A 14,856-nucleotide genomic window follows, 5' to 3' on the forward strand; every position below is an offset into this window, starting at 1 on the left:
GCCATTAAGGTTGCAGTGGAATACAAAGTGGTAGTATTTATGTACGTGAATAAGGATGGGCATAATTGCTTGGGAAATAAACTTAAAAGATTGTTTTGAAGTTTTAACGACTAATATACCGAGGAAGTATACAAGGGAGAGAAAGATAGAGAGAGAGAGAAAGAAAGAGAAAGAGAGGCACATAGACATACAGAAGCAGGAGAGGTAAAGTGGGTGTAACATGAGGTAAAACGACAGGATGGATAGGAATTAACGTTTATCAGCCGAAAGTTATCGAAATTAAGACACTTTAAGTGAAAAAAAAGAAAAATACAATGCAAAAAAAAAAAAATACAGGATTAAGTAAATAAAATTTTAAGTGGACCAACATATAGAGGGGCCTCCAGGTTTTGTTCTTTGTACTCTTGTGGTTTTTATAAGTTTTAAGTCCTTATATTTCCCCATAACTTCCGTTGTGGCAGTTCTAACAAATTCTCGTTACCCTCCCCCCTAAAAACAAATGTTATGTGCATACCTCTCATGCTTGGCAGTACTAGGTTAAATGATAAATGATGGTATAGTCAAATGTACGCTTTAAAGAATAGTTTAATGTAGTATTATTATTCTTTTTTAAACGACAATAAACGGTTACATTAGAATTTATAAAACGAATATAAATCTTTGCATATACGGAAGAGACTGATGCCCCCCCCCCTTAACCCTTACAGTTAATGCTAGCTTTTTATAATATTCCACATATTAATTATGGTAATATTGTGGCTAAGGAGAAGGGGTGGCATTTCCCCTCAAGTATAGGATAATTTAGGTTAGTTTGAAGTTTCAATGTCAGTCTTTACTTTCTTTTGAAAAAAAAATTTTCTTATTAAATTTTGGTCAGTTTTAATATGATACACAGAGCTATGTTAAATATGAGACGATCTGCCATCCCGCAAACCCTTACGTTTGGCGCTAAAGCTTGAGTAGTATAACATCGCCCCAAAAATTAAAGTAACCCTTGAGAAAGCACCATTAAAGTTTTAATAGTTTTTCAGGTCGTAATTTATAAATTTCCAAGGGGTGTAATTGAAGATATATTACTCCTTAGGGATCGCCCCTTCTGCCGTTGACAAGGAAATCATGCGAATGTCACCTTCTATTTCACGTTTTAAAAAATCTCCACAATAATAATGACCACCTCAGTATCCATATCTTCCAAATGAAGGGATGTTAAAGAGTATGGGATCAAGGGGGTTCCGTTTTATTTGGGGGGGGGGGTGGCAATAAAAAAATATTTGTTTTTATTATTGCCATAACATCAACAACAGTTACAGTAAAATCATCACAAGGGACTCCCCAAAAAACAAAAAAAACTCCCAATATTGTTGACCACCGTTTTGATACGGTAACCCCTAAAAAAATATATTTTTACCTAAACTGGGGGGAGGGATGTAAAATTTCGTATTTTGAAGATAGAAAATTGAAACTTCTGATAGAATAGAAAATCGAAAATTAAGATAGAAATATGATATCCTCCGAAGATAGAAAATTAAGAGTTATGAGAAATTCATACTTAAGCGTAAAGAGCGAGGCGTTGAGGAGGGGACAGCCCCTTTCATATACGGAATAATTTCTGTTTGTTTTAAGTTTTAACGTCGTTCCTTGCTTTCAGTTAAAAAAACTTGTTTAATTTTTGAACATTTTTGAATTAATGTAGGTTTTGATTTTGGCTCACCGTACATGAATAATTAAAACAAAATTTGCATTTTAATTTTACTTTTATTTGGTTAAATGGCTTTCTCGAAACTTGTTTAATTTTATTTGTGAACGTTTTTATTAGTAATAAATATACGTAATTTACGAATTAACTTACGTAACCAACTTCTATATTTATGTATTTTTAATACATATATTAGGGAGCTCGCCCCCTATTCAATACCTCGCTCTTTAAGCTAAAGTTCGAATTTTGCTCCAATTCTTTAAAAATGACCCCTTAATCACAAAGGCCGTTAGTTACAATAAAAAGCTCTTATGAGAGTACTAAAAAATCTTTGGCTTAAAGACCGAGGTATTGACTAGAGGGTGAACCCAATCATACACGTAATATTTTTTGTTCGTTTTACGTTTTGATGTTACTCCTTATTTTCAGTTGGAAAACTTGTTTGTTTTATATTTAATTTCTGATCTTTTTTTAAATAATGCTGGGAAACCCGGCACTCCCTTCATAGCAATGTCCCTTCCCCCATGAAAACTTCCTTCTTGTAAAGATCCTCCCACATAACCCCCGAACCCCCCACCCCCCTACTACCAGAAAAAAAAACCTGAAAACGTCTGTATACTTCCTAATAACCAATACTATATGTTAACATTGGGCAAAGTTCATAACTTTCAGCCCTCCCCCCGGGACTTCGGCGGATTAAGTCATCCTAAAGGACATAGTTATCATATTTTCAACCATGCTGAACAAAATGGCTATCTCAAAATTTTGATCAGGTGACTTTGGTAAAAATGAGCGTGGGAGGGGGCGTAGTTGCCCTTCATTTTTTGGTCACTTAAAAAGGGCACTAGAACTGTTAATTTCCATTACAATGAGTCATCCCACGATATTCTAGGACCACTGGGCCGATACGATCACCCCTGGGAAAAAAACAAAAAAAAACAAATAAACATGCATCCGTGATCTTTCTTCTGGTAAAAAATAGCAAATTTCACATTTTGTAGATAGGAGCTTGAAACCTCCACAGAAGGGTTCTCTGATACACTGACTCTGATGGTGTGATTTTGATTCAGGTTCTATAATTTTTAGGGGGTCTTTCTCTTTTTTTTTGAAAATCAGCCAAATTTTCTCAGGCGCGTAACTTTTGATGGGTAGAAATAAACTCGATGAAGTTATATATTTGAATTTAGCATTGAATTCCGAATCTTTTGATGTATCTATTGGTGTCAAAAATCCGTTTTCTAGAGTTTCGGTTACCATTGAGCCGGGTCGCTCCTTACTTACAGTTCATTACCACGAACTGTTTGATTGCCACGGGTCTGCTACAGTTCATTACCGCGAACTATTTTGCTATTCCTGCTGTTATGCATTGCTTTAAAGGAGCTATAACTCTTAGTAAAATTTAAAATTTTTAGCATGTCAAATTTTAAATAATTTTGCACATTTTTACTGTCGATTCCAAGATTTATGTTATTGCCAAATTATGATTGTTCCCGACTTATTTGCAACTTAATTCTTAACTATATATTTGAAATAACCATATTACAAAAACTTCTGAAGTAATTTTTCTCACTAACGATTCTTTGTAATGCAATAATTTAACACATAATTAGTTTACCAATAAAATAATTCCTGATGTTTGAGCTGTATCACCGTAGTCTACCAGATATTTCCTAATGTTTGTATTGACAAACTATTCTGGGAAAAAAATAATTTTATGTGCAGTATTTAATATGGAATAAATAGTATTACATTTTGATGTGCAGTTTTAACTATATTAATTAGTATGTATTTAAAATTGTGAGAAATACTTTCAAAATAGTAATTAAAAATCATTTTATATACCATTAATGAAAAATTATTTTAAGTTGTATTGCTGTAACGCTCAAAGTCTATCAAATATTCTTTAATGTTCGTATTGACAAATTGTTCCAGGTAAATATATAATTTAGACTTGCAGTATTTTGAAATAAATAATCAAATAAATAGTATGATATTTTGATAGTATTCTTGAACTAGAGTAATAAAAATATATTTTGTATATGAATATTCAAAATTAATAATTAAGTAAATAAAAACAATAATGAATAAAATAATGTAGTATGTAGAAATTAAAGAATAAAAAAATCCAGAAATTTGAGGAGCAGAGACTTTAGAAAGATTATGTCTTTCAGGATGGGGGGAATGATCAAAAATAAAATTTTGATCTGAATATGAAATACCCAAAAAGTCGTTAAAATTAAGATTTCAAGGGGTAAGCTTTGAACTCTCCTCCCTTGTATTCATCCCTGTTGAGCAGTATCGCTAAAGTTTATCAAATTTCTCTGTCTTTGCAATGAGGAGCTATTACGCCGTCATAAATATTTTGTTGTCATGAGTTAACTTGAATTGGAATTTTTCCGGTACATATAATTGTCACAGCAAGTTTCAAATATGTATCGGTTCCTGTAGAACTTTTGATGATATTCCCACGAGCTAGATCTGATCCCACATTAATCTTATAAAATTTCAGAAAATGCTTCTGATCATTGCACTCCCAGATGTGCAATTCTTGACCGACACTACCCCAAAAACTGACCGCAGATCACGGGTTCCCACACTCCATCCGACTCATAACTCATATGATCTTACGGAACTGATCCTGCATCCAAAAGGGTATAGATATGGTCTTTTTGAAGGCTTGCATAAAGGTGATTTATGAAGAATTCAGCGTTCAATAGACAAGTAAAATTCTCTGATCCGAGTTTAAGAATTGTAAAACCCATGAGAAAAGCAATGGGAACACTGCTGCTGATTCTGGGGATAGCCCATTATGTCCCATAGTCCCTTGCGCTGATAGCTGCATTTGTAAATAATAAAATATTTGAAAGAGAAATTTACTCTATTTTATTTCTTTCGTAATTAGAAAAATATGCTTGGTAAATAAAATATTTTATCTCGGCATTGAAATATTATAATTATCAATTAAAAAAAAGGCTTATATCCAAAAACCAAGATTTATATTAAAAAGTGAATAACGGCATAGATAATTTCGAAGATCACACTGCCTTTCCATGACGATAAATAAAAGTTCAAATAGGGATAAATCCTTTTATTAGACAGTGCTAATTCACAAAAAAATGATCACAAAAACGTGATCATTTTGCTGATGACGGTCACTGCATATGTTACCGAAAAATCCAGTACTTTTTGTGAATTATCAATGTCTAATAAAAGGATTTATCCCTATTTAAACTTTCATTTATCGTTTAAAAACGAGCATAAAAGTTAAAATACTATTCCAAAGTTAAAACGAACAAAAATCAACATCAATGAATAAATGAGACCCAAAATGAACAGAAAATTAAAATTACAATTACTGCATAATGTATTGCAGTTTCTGTTTCATTGATTCATTGATAGTGACTTATGTTCCTTTTCAGTTTGAATTGTCATTTGACCATATTTCTGCTCGCCATTAGTTACATGTAGTTCTTTTCTTCTCTCTGAAAAATTCCAGTACTGTTCTATTATCTGTAACACACGCGTGAAGTTACATTGTACTTATACGAGACGCTGTATAAAGATATGCATTACAATTGGTTTCTCACTCTGTGAACTATATGTAAACTTATTTTTTTGGGGTTTAGAGGGACTAAAAGGTACCTAGGTTGGGCTAGGTTAGGTTAGGCTACGTATATAAAATATGCTATGCTTTACCCCCCCCCCCCCCAAATGTGCAAATATACAGTCCAAATTTGTTTCTGTATTATTATATTTTCATCCTATTTTGTTTTATTTCATTAGTATTAACCAAAGCTCACTTCGCGCGTGTGTTACAGATAATAGAACATATATTACATGTTACAGAAAATATTTGTCAGGTTTAAAACGGAGAGGTATTACCCCAAATAGGGGTAGGCTAATGATCCATGAGTCTTCTAAAGGCCAAAGCTTCATTTGCGCCTTACTGGAAATAATCTTTATTTCCAGCAGTGAGTTTTTGTTTGTCATAACATCAACAAAAAAAGAAAGAAATCCCCATAATATTAATGAAAGTAATAATAAAAAATTAATGAAATTAGACTGACTGATTAAAATAGACTGATATTCATATTTAGAAGTCTCAGCAATTTTGTAAAAAAAATAACTTTATAAAAGCAAAACATTCAAATTCAACAAATTTCAAAAATTTCAACAAAAACGCAAATGACGTTCTTACCTTTAGAAGGAATAGGGGCCGTTAGCCCCACTCCTGTTTTTGGTAATGGGTATTTTTGTGTAGCTTACTTGATTATTAATTATAATTTGGGTTCGTGTTTGGTTTGTTTTATTCATTGATTATATAAAAAAAACAAGTTTTTTCAATTGAAAGTAAGGGGCAACGATAAAACTTAAAACAAACAGAAATTATTATGGACATAAGGGGGTTCGCCCCCTAGTTAATACCTGGCTCTTTCCACTAAAGTTTGAATTTTGTTCCAATTCCTTAAAAATGAACTCTGAGTTATAAAGGCAGTTTAATTAGAATAGATAGCTTTTTTTAAACCCGACCCCCCCCCCCACCAGAAAAAATACCTCCTTAAAACATCTGTATACTTCTCAATAATGGGCAAAGTTCATAACTTGCAGGCCTTCCCCCGGGGACTGTGGGGGATTAAGTCGTCCTCAAAGACGTAGCTATTAGATTTCGACTATGTTGAACAAAATGGCTATCTGAAATTTTTATCGGATGACTTTGGGAAAAAGGAGCGTGGGAGGGGGCCTATTTGCCCTCCAATTTTTTTGGTCAATTAAAAAGGGCACTAGAACTTTTAATTTTTTTTCAAATGATCCCTCTTGCAATATTTTAGGACCACTGGATCGATGCGATCACCCATGAGAAAAAAACAAAACAAAAAAAAAAGAAGAAAAAAACGAACAAATAAACACGCATCCGTGATCTTTCTTCTGGCAAAAAATACAATTCTGCATTTTTGCAGATAGGAGCTCGAAACCTCTACAGTAGGGTTTTCTGATACGCTGAATCTGATGGTGTGATTTTCATTAAGACTATATCACTTTTATGGGGTGTTTCCCCCTTTTTTCGAAAATAAGGCAAATTTTTTCATGCTTTTAACTTTTGATGGGTAAGACTAAACTTGATGAAACTTATATATTTGAAATCAGCATAAAATCTGATTCTTTTGATGTATCTATTGGTATCAATATTCCGTCTTTTAGAGTTTTTGGTTACTATTGAGCCGGGTCGCTCCTTACTTACAGTTCGTTACCACGAACTTTTTGATCGTGAATTATGTTCGTTTTAAATTTGAATTATTGTTTTACTTTATTTCTGCTCATCTTTAAATTAGTGCAGCTCTTTACTTTTCTTTTCGTTTTTTTTTTAATAATTTCTGTTCGTTTTTAATTGGCATTGTATTTTTTTTGTTGGTTAATAGAAGGAATATTTGCACATTTTTTTTTCAGTGTTTCTGCTTAAGAGTTAAGATTTTGGCCAACAAACCAAACATTGATTTGTTTATCATTCTGAATTCGAGCCATTTTTGCCTCATAAAATGTACAATTTGGACTCATAGAGAGATTAGATAAAAAATTAAAAATTTTTTAAACTGAAAGTAAGGAGGAGCATTAAAACGAGCATAAATTGATCCGTATATGAGGGGGGCTAACTTTTCCTCAATCTCTCACTCTTTACGGTAAAGTGTTAAAGTTCTTTAAAAAATAATTCTCATATTTCAACGGCCCTTGCGTTTGAGCAGTCTTCCTTATAAAAATGTGGGGAAAGTTTAACGTAAAGAGCTAAAGATTAACTAGAGGGTTTTCCCCCTCATTTACGCAATAATTTCTGTTCGTTTTAAGTTTAAATTTTCCTCCTTACTTTAAGTTGAAAATAGTTTTTTAATTAATTTCTACCCGTTTTTTATATCAATCAATCAATCAATCAATCAATTTATTCAATCAATAAACTTAACAAAATAAACTTCAATATAAACTCCCCCGTAAGGCGGGGGAGTATACTCCCAGGTATATCATACCTGGAAATCCCCTTACATCTCCCCTGTGTAAAATTTTTCCTTAAGAATGTCCTCTGAAACTTTCCTTCCCTCAGAAAATTCATCCTGTGGAAAATCTCCCCGCCCCCCAAAAAAAATCTCCCCCAAATTTCGCATATTCCCCAATAACTAATATTACATATGAAAAACTGGGAAAATGCGTAACTTACAACCCTTCCCTACAGGGACAATAGGGGGTCATATCATCCCCAAACGCATAGCTATTGGACTTCTCGACTTTGCTGAATCAAATAGCTATCTCAAAATTATGATCAAATGTCTTTGGGCAAAACAGGGACCTTGGAGGGTGGCTAGTTGCCCTTCCAATTTTTCTGGTCACTTAAAAAGGACAAAAGGACTTTTAAGTTCCGTTCGAATTGGCCCTCTCTCGATCTTCTAGGACCATTGGTTCTATACGATCACCACTGGAAAAAATTAAAATAAACTCGCATCAGTGGCCTTTCTTCTAGCAAAAAAAAAAAAAAAATTCAAAATTCCACATTTTTGTAGATAGAAACCTCTTCATTAAGTTCTCTAATGCGCTGAATCTGAAGTTGTAATTTTCATTAAGATCACTCGAATTTTTTGGGGGTGTTTTCCGCTTTTTAGAAAATCAGGCAAATTTTCTCAGGCTAGTAGTTTTAAATGGGTAACTTTAAACTTAACGAGTCGTATATATTTGGAATCAAACAGTTCGTGGTAACGAGCTGTAAGGAGCGACCCGGCTCAATAGTAACCGAGACTATAAAAAACGAAATTTTGATACCAATAGGTACATCAAAAGAATTGAATTTTTATTCTGATTTCAAATATATAAGTTTCACCAAGTTTAGTCTTACCCATCAAAAGTTACGCGCCATAGAAAATGTGCTTTATTTTCGAAAAGAAGAGAAAACACCCTCTAAAAGTCATAGAATCTTAATGAAAATTAAATAAAAAAAACAAAGTTTTTTAAACTGAAAGTAAGGAGCGACATTAAAACTTAAAACGAACAGAAATTATTCCGTATATGAAAGGGGCTGTCCCCTCCTCAACGCCTCGCTCTTCACGCAAAAGTTTGACTTTCTCACAACTCTTTTTTTTAAACAATAAAAACTTTAGCGTAAAGAGCGAGGCGTTGAGGAGGGCAGAGCCCCTTTCATATACGGAATAATTTCTGTTCGTTTTAAGTTTTAATGTCGCTCCTTACTTTCACTTTAAAAAACTTGTTTTTTTTATTTAATTTCTGATCGTTTTTTAGTTAATGCAGCTTTTATTTTGGCTCGCCGGCATTGAATAAGTAAACAAAATTTGCATAAAAAATTTACTTTTCTTTTGCTAAATGGCTGTCTCTAAATTTGGTTCTGACGTAATTTAGAAATTAACTTATGTAACGAACTTCTATATTCGTATATTTTTCTTCTGGCAAAAAATACACAGTTGCAGATTTTTGCAGATATGAGCGTGAAACCTATGTTATAGGGTTTTCTGATACGCTGAATCTGACGGTGTGATTTTCATTAAAAATTTTTCACTTTTAGGGGATGTTTCCCCCCTCTTTAAAAAATCAGGTAAATCTTCTCAGGCTCGTAGCCTTTGATGAGTAATACTAAACTTAATAAAATTTATATATTTAGAATCAGCATTATAAGCCCATTCTTTTGATACATTTTTTGACATCAAATTTCCGTTTTTAAAAGTTTCGATTACTATTGAGCCGTATCGCTTGTTTTTTTTATTGTTTTTTTTTTATTACGTATATGTTATTACGTATATTATGGGGTTCTAGTCAATACCACGCTCTTTACGTTAAAAGTTAAAAAAAATTTAATTCACAAACCCCTGAATCACAAAGGCCGTTAATTAGAATAGATATCTCTTTTGAAAGCACTAAAAAAAACTGTTGCGTAAAGAGCGAGGTATTGACTTGGGGGAGAACCCCCTCATATACGTAATAATTTATGTTCATTTTAAGTTCTAATGTTGCTTTTTACTTTCAGTTGAAAAAACTGTTTTTTTTTAATTCAATTTCTGATCGTTTTTTAAATAATGCTTGGAAATCTGGCGTCCCCTTCATAGAAATGTCCATTACCCCAAACAAACATGCTCCACGGAAAGATCTCCCTAGTAACCCCCTCCTCCATCCCCCCCACCAGAAAAAATTCTTCCTGAAAATGTCTGTATACTTCCCAATAACCAATACAATATGTAAGCAATGGGCAAAGTTCATAGCTAGCAGCCCTTCCCCTGGGAACTGTGGGGGATCAAGTCATCGTAAAAGACAAATCGAATAGGTTTTCGACTATGCTGAACAAAATGGCTATCTCAAAATTTTAATTGGTTGACTTTTAGGAAAAAATGACCGTGGGAGGGGGCCTAGTTGCCCTCCATTTTTTTTGGTCACTTAAAAAGGGCACTAGAACTTTTAATTTCCGTTCCAATGAGCCCTCCTATGATATTCTAGGACCACTGGGTCAATACGATTACCCCTGGGGAAAAAAAAAACAAATAAACACGCACCCGTGATCTTTCATCTGGCAAAAAATTTAAAATTCCACATTTTTGTAGATAGGAGCTTGAAACCTCTACAGTAGGGTTCTCTGATACGCTGAATATGATGGTGTGAATTTCATTAAGGTTCAATAGCTTTTAGGGGGTCTTTCCCCCTTTTTTCGAAAATCAGCCAAATTTTCTCAGGCGCGTAACTTTTGATGGGTAATATTAAACTTGATGAAACTTATATATTTGAAATCAGAATTAAAATTTGATTCTTTTGATGTATCAATTGGTACCAAAATATCGTTTTTTAGAGTTTCGGTTACCATTGAGCCGGGTCGCTCCTTACTTACAGTTCGTTACCACGAACTGTTTGATCACACCATCAGATTCAGCGTATCATAGAACCCTACTACAGAGGTTTCAAGTTCCTATCTGCAAAAATGTGGAATTGTGTATTTTTTGCCAGAAGAAAGATCACGGATGCGTGTTTATTTGGTTTTTTGTTTCTTTTCCCCAGGGGTGATCGTATCGACTCAGAGGTCCTAGAATATTGCAGGAGGGCTCATTCGAACGAAAATAAAAAGTTCTAGCGCCCTCTTAAGTGACCAAAAAATGGCGGGCAACTAGGCCCCCTCCCACGCTCATTTTTTCCCAAAGTCACCCGATCAGAATTTCGAGATAGCCATTTTGTTCAATATGGTCGAAAAATATAATAACTACGTCTCTGAGGATGACTTAATTCCCCACACTCCCTGGGGAAAGGGCTGCAAGTTATGAACTTTGCCCAATGTTTTACATATAGAATTGGTTATTGGCAGGTATACAGACGTTTTCAGGGGGTATGTTTTCTGGTAGTGGGGGGGGGTTACGGGGGACGATCTTTCCTTGGAGGAAGTTTTCATTTCGTATATGAAAGGGACTGTGCCCTCCTCAACGCATCCACCCTTTACGCTAAAGTTGGACTCTTTCTCACAATTCTATTTTTAAAACAATAAAAAACTTTAGCGTAAAGAGCGAGGCGTTGAGGAGGGGACAGCCCCTTTCGTATACGGAGTAATTTCTGTTCATCTTAAGTTTTAATATTGCTCCTTACTTTCAGTTTAAAAACAAAACTTGTTTTTATTAGTCAGGATTCTTTTCGTGTGTCTACTGATATACAAATCACGCTTTTTAGAGTGTCGGTCACTATTAAGTCGGGTCGCTCCTTACCTACAGGTTCTTACCAGGAATTGCTTAAAAATGTTTCTGACATTTAATTCAAAGCTTTATTTAACTAAACGGATTTGCTTCATATTTCAGCTATTACAAAGGAGAGGTGGTGGTTCATTTTTTAGATAAATTGCATTTTAATGCCCAAACATCCCAACTCCCATTCAGTTTTCAGATAAATGTTGAATAACCTTTGTAGAAAGGATGGAGAGGAGATTGATATCTAAATTCTCTTCATTTGCTAAAAAATTTGACTACGTCTTTATTATTGGTGCTTTGGGGTGGGGATAATAGTGCCATCGAGATAATATTTTTCTAGGTAGCATAAGATATTACATCCACATGCCTAACGGCACAGAGGCGAAAGAGGTGGAGCGGAGCATCATGAACCTTGCCAGGAAATTTCTTTGGGAGAGGGGACTTGCAAGTGCTACCTTGTTTCCAAAGATTTGAAAGGGGGATATTTCTTATTTCCTATTTATATCCAGGGTTTCAATGTATTGAATAATGTTTATCCAGTTTACTTAAGTATCTGAGAACCCTATTGTAGAAATTGCGATGGCTTCAGCCGCGTAGAAGACCATAAGTTATACTGAATTTCTATCCGTATGAACAATAATATCCCTTTTCGATCTTTAGAGAAATCCCTTTAGTAAAAATACTATTAAGTACTTATTCAACAAAACTACTGATTATCAAAAATTTGACTAAACGTTGCAATTTCATCAAAAATTTATTTACAATCCAAAAATTCTAATTATTAAGCGCAAAAAAGGAAAAAGAGGAAAGCTACCTATTATTTTACAATAATTGACATATGTAATTTAACAACAAGAAATCGAGTGTATACAAGGCCGGAGCCTATATCATATTTTGTTTAGGCTTGGACATAATTTGGAAAACGATCAGAAATTAAATAAAAACTAATGTTTTCAGAACTTAAAATAATGAGAAACAATAACAATTTAAACGAATAGAAATAATTCCTTATTTGGGGAGGGGGCTGCCTATACTCAATCCCTCGATTATACGCTAAAGTGTATCTTTTCCCCCAATTCTTTAAGAACGAGTGCTGAAACACTAGGGCCGTTGAACTGGAATATGAAGTTTTTTCAAAGCACTAAAAAACTTCAGCTTAACGAGCAATTGATTGGGAAAGGAGCATCCCCCTTATACACAGAACAATTTCTGTTCATATTAATTCTTTATGTTGCCCCTTACTTTCAGTTCAAAAACATTGTTTGTGTATTATATGAATATAAGAAACCATTATAAAAACGTTGATTAAGCGAGATGAGAATAGGATGGAGAACAACAACAAACCCTTTTCCTAGTTTGATCATCTTCCCCAGAAGTTTAAAAGGTAGTATTTTATGTGACATAAATTACGCGGCATCGGCAGTAAAGATGGGAAATTTGCTTTGCTTGTTTTTGCTTATTTCAACAATTTTTTAGATTTTTAAACAATTTTTAGATTTTGTTACATACCAAAGACAAGGCAAATTAAATTCAATGTCAGAAACTCCAATTTCCAACTATCTGGAGAAAAGGAGATATAACACATTTTGATGCAAAATCTAAAATATCAACAACTTTTTAGATTTTGAAACAATTTTTAGATTTTGTTACGCACAAAAGACAAGACAACATAAATTTAATGTCAGAAGGTCCAATATCCAACTGTCTGGAGAAAAGGGAATATAACGCATTTTGAATGCACTTTGAAAAATCTAAACCTTTTAAGATAGAAATTAGACATGGAGAAATGAACAAAAACAATTGAAGGATCACGCTAATTTTAAGAGGGATAAAGTTTTTTTTTTTATAAGCAAATTAAATAATGCCTTTCGCGCTAAAAAAAAAACAACTCTGAAGCCGCTGCATAGTAGTTTTACGCGGGGTCATTAATTAAGTCACTATAATTTGGTTTATTGTAGTAACTTGCGAGCTATTCCAATCTCGTTGGTCCCTCATTTACCCATGAATCAAGCATCTTCTGTTACTTTTAAGAAATTTGATCAGCCGAATTTTGAATACTCTTTATCCCAATTTAAAGCTCACTAATCAATTCAATTTTTAATTTGATTTTAATTTCAAGTTTTAGTTTCAACCACAAATAGATAAAGCAATTAAGATTTCTGACTTCTATCAAACCCATCGCAGAAAAGACGTGCCACCGTTCACTAATCACACGCTGAACTATGCGCTTAAATCCTCAAATTCTTTTCTATTCTGTCAAGTCAAAGGCTATTACGTTGGGTTAATTACAGAATGGTAATTTTCCTTCATATCTATTAAACATATCCAAAATTCTCGAATTCTTAAATGAAATTTGCCCTAACCCAACTTATGTGTGGGACCAAGACTTTATATATTCTCGACAAGATCTAGCATCTCCTGCAGATTGGTTAAGATTCACCACCCTTGATCACCTCATTGCCTCACAAGCATCGGCGATTACGGGGTATTTAGAACAAAATTTTGCACCTTAAGTATTGGTAATGGCATTTATTTTACAACTTTGTATGTTTGTATCTTTGTAAAACTTTGTATATTTCGCATGCGAAACTATCTTAAATCTTTGGCCCATGGATTATTTACGAGGTTTTTACCAAAAACGGGTCGTTCAGTATCCGGTCGGTGCTCCTTTGGATCTAAACCTTGGGATAGCTGCTTGTTATTTCCAGTTCCATTAAAAAATAATAATATTATTATTAAAATAGATGGTGCGATTGTATCTCCCCGTGTGTAAGGTAGGGCCACTGTCGACATCTGCTAGCAAAAACAAATGTCTGATTCTTACAACTTTTGGATCTTGTACATTGTTGAATCCTCTACATTTTTGGATTTGGGAGGGGGGGTTGAAGTTAGTAGATCACCACATATTTATTCCCTATTCAGTGATTTTAATATGGGGGAGGCATCTGTCACCCTTGTTTTTTGACCTCCCCTCCTGAATTTTAAGAAATGCCTGATTTTGCTCTTTTTGTTGAAAAATGGCCTTTGTGATATTTTCGTCGACAAAAAATGAATTTAACGTCCCCTTTATATTTTAAAGTAAAACGCATTTTACCCACCCACAATCATTTTCACAAATTGACGCCACTGCTCCTATTCTCCTTCTGTATAGGCTACTGCTGATTTCTGTTTCCCGAGTCTAACGGTTCTAGCAAGTAATTAAATAAAAAAAAACAGGTTTTTTAACGGAAAGTAAGGAACGACGTTAAAACTTAATACGAACAGAAATTATTCCGTATATGAAAGGGACTGTCCCTTCCTCAACGTTTCACTCTTTACGCTAAAGTTTTTTATTGTTTAAAAAAAACAGAGTTGTGAGAAAGTCAAACTTTAGCTTAAAGAGCGAGGCGTTGAGGAGGGGACAGCCCCTTTCATATACGGAATAATTTCTGTTCGTTTTAAGTTTTAACGTCGTTCCTTACT

The sequence above is a fragment of the Artemia sp. Qi Xiang Cuo genome, chromosome 17 (assembly GCF_049724085.1).
Source record: "Artemia sp. Qi Xiang Cuo chromosome 17, ASM4972408v1, whole genome shotgun sequence".
Lineage (NCBI taxonomy): Eukaryota > Metazoa > Arthropoda > Branchiopoda > Anostraca > Artemiidae > Artemia > Artemia sp. Qi Xiang Cuo.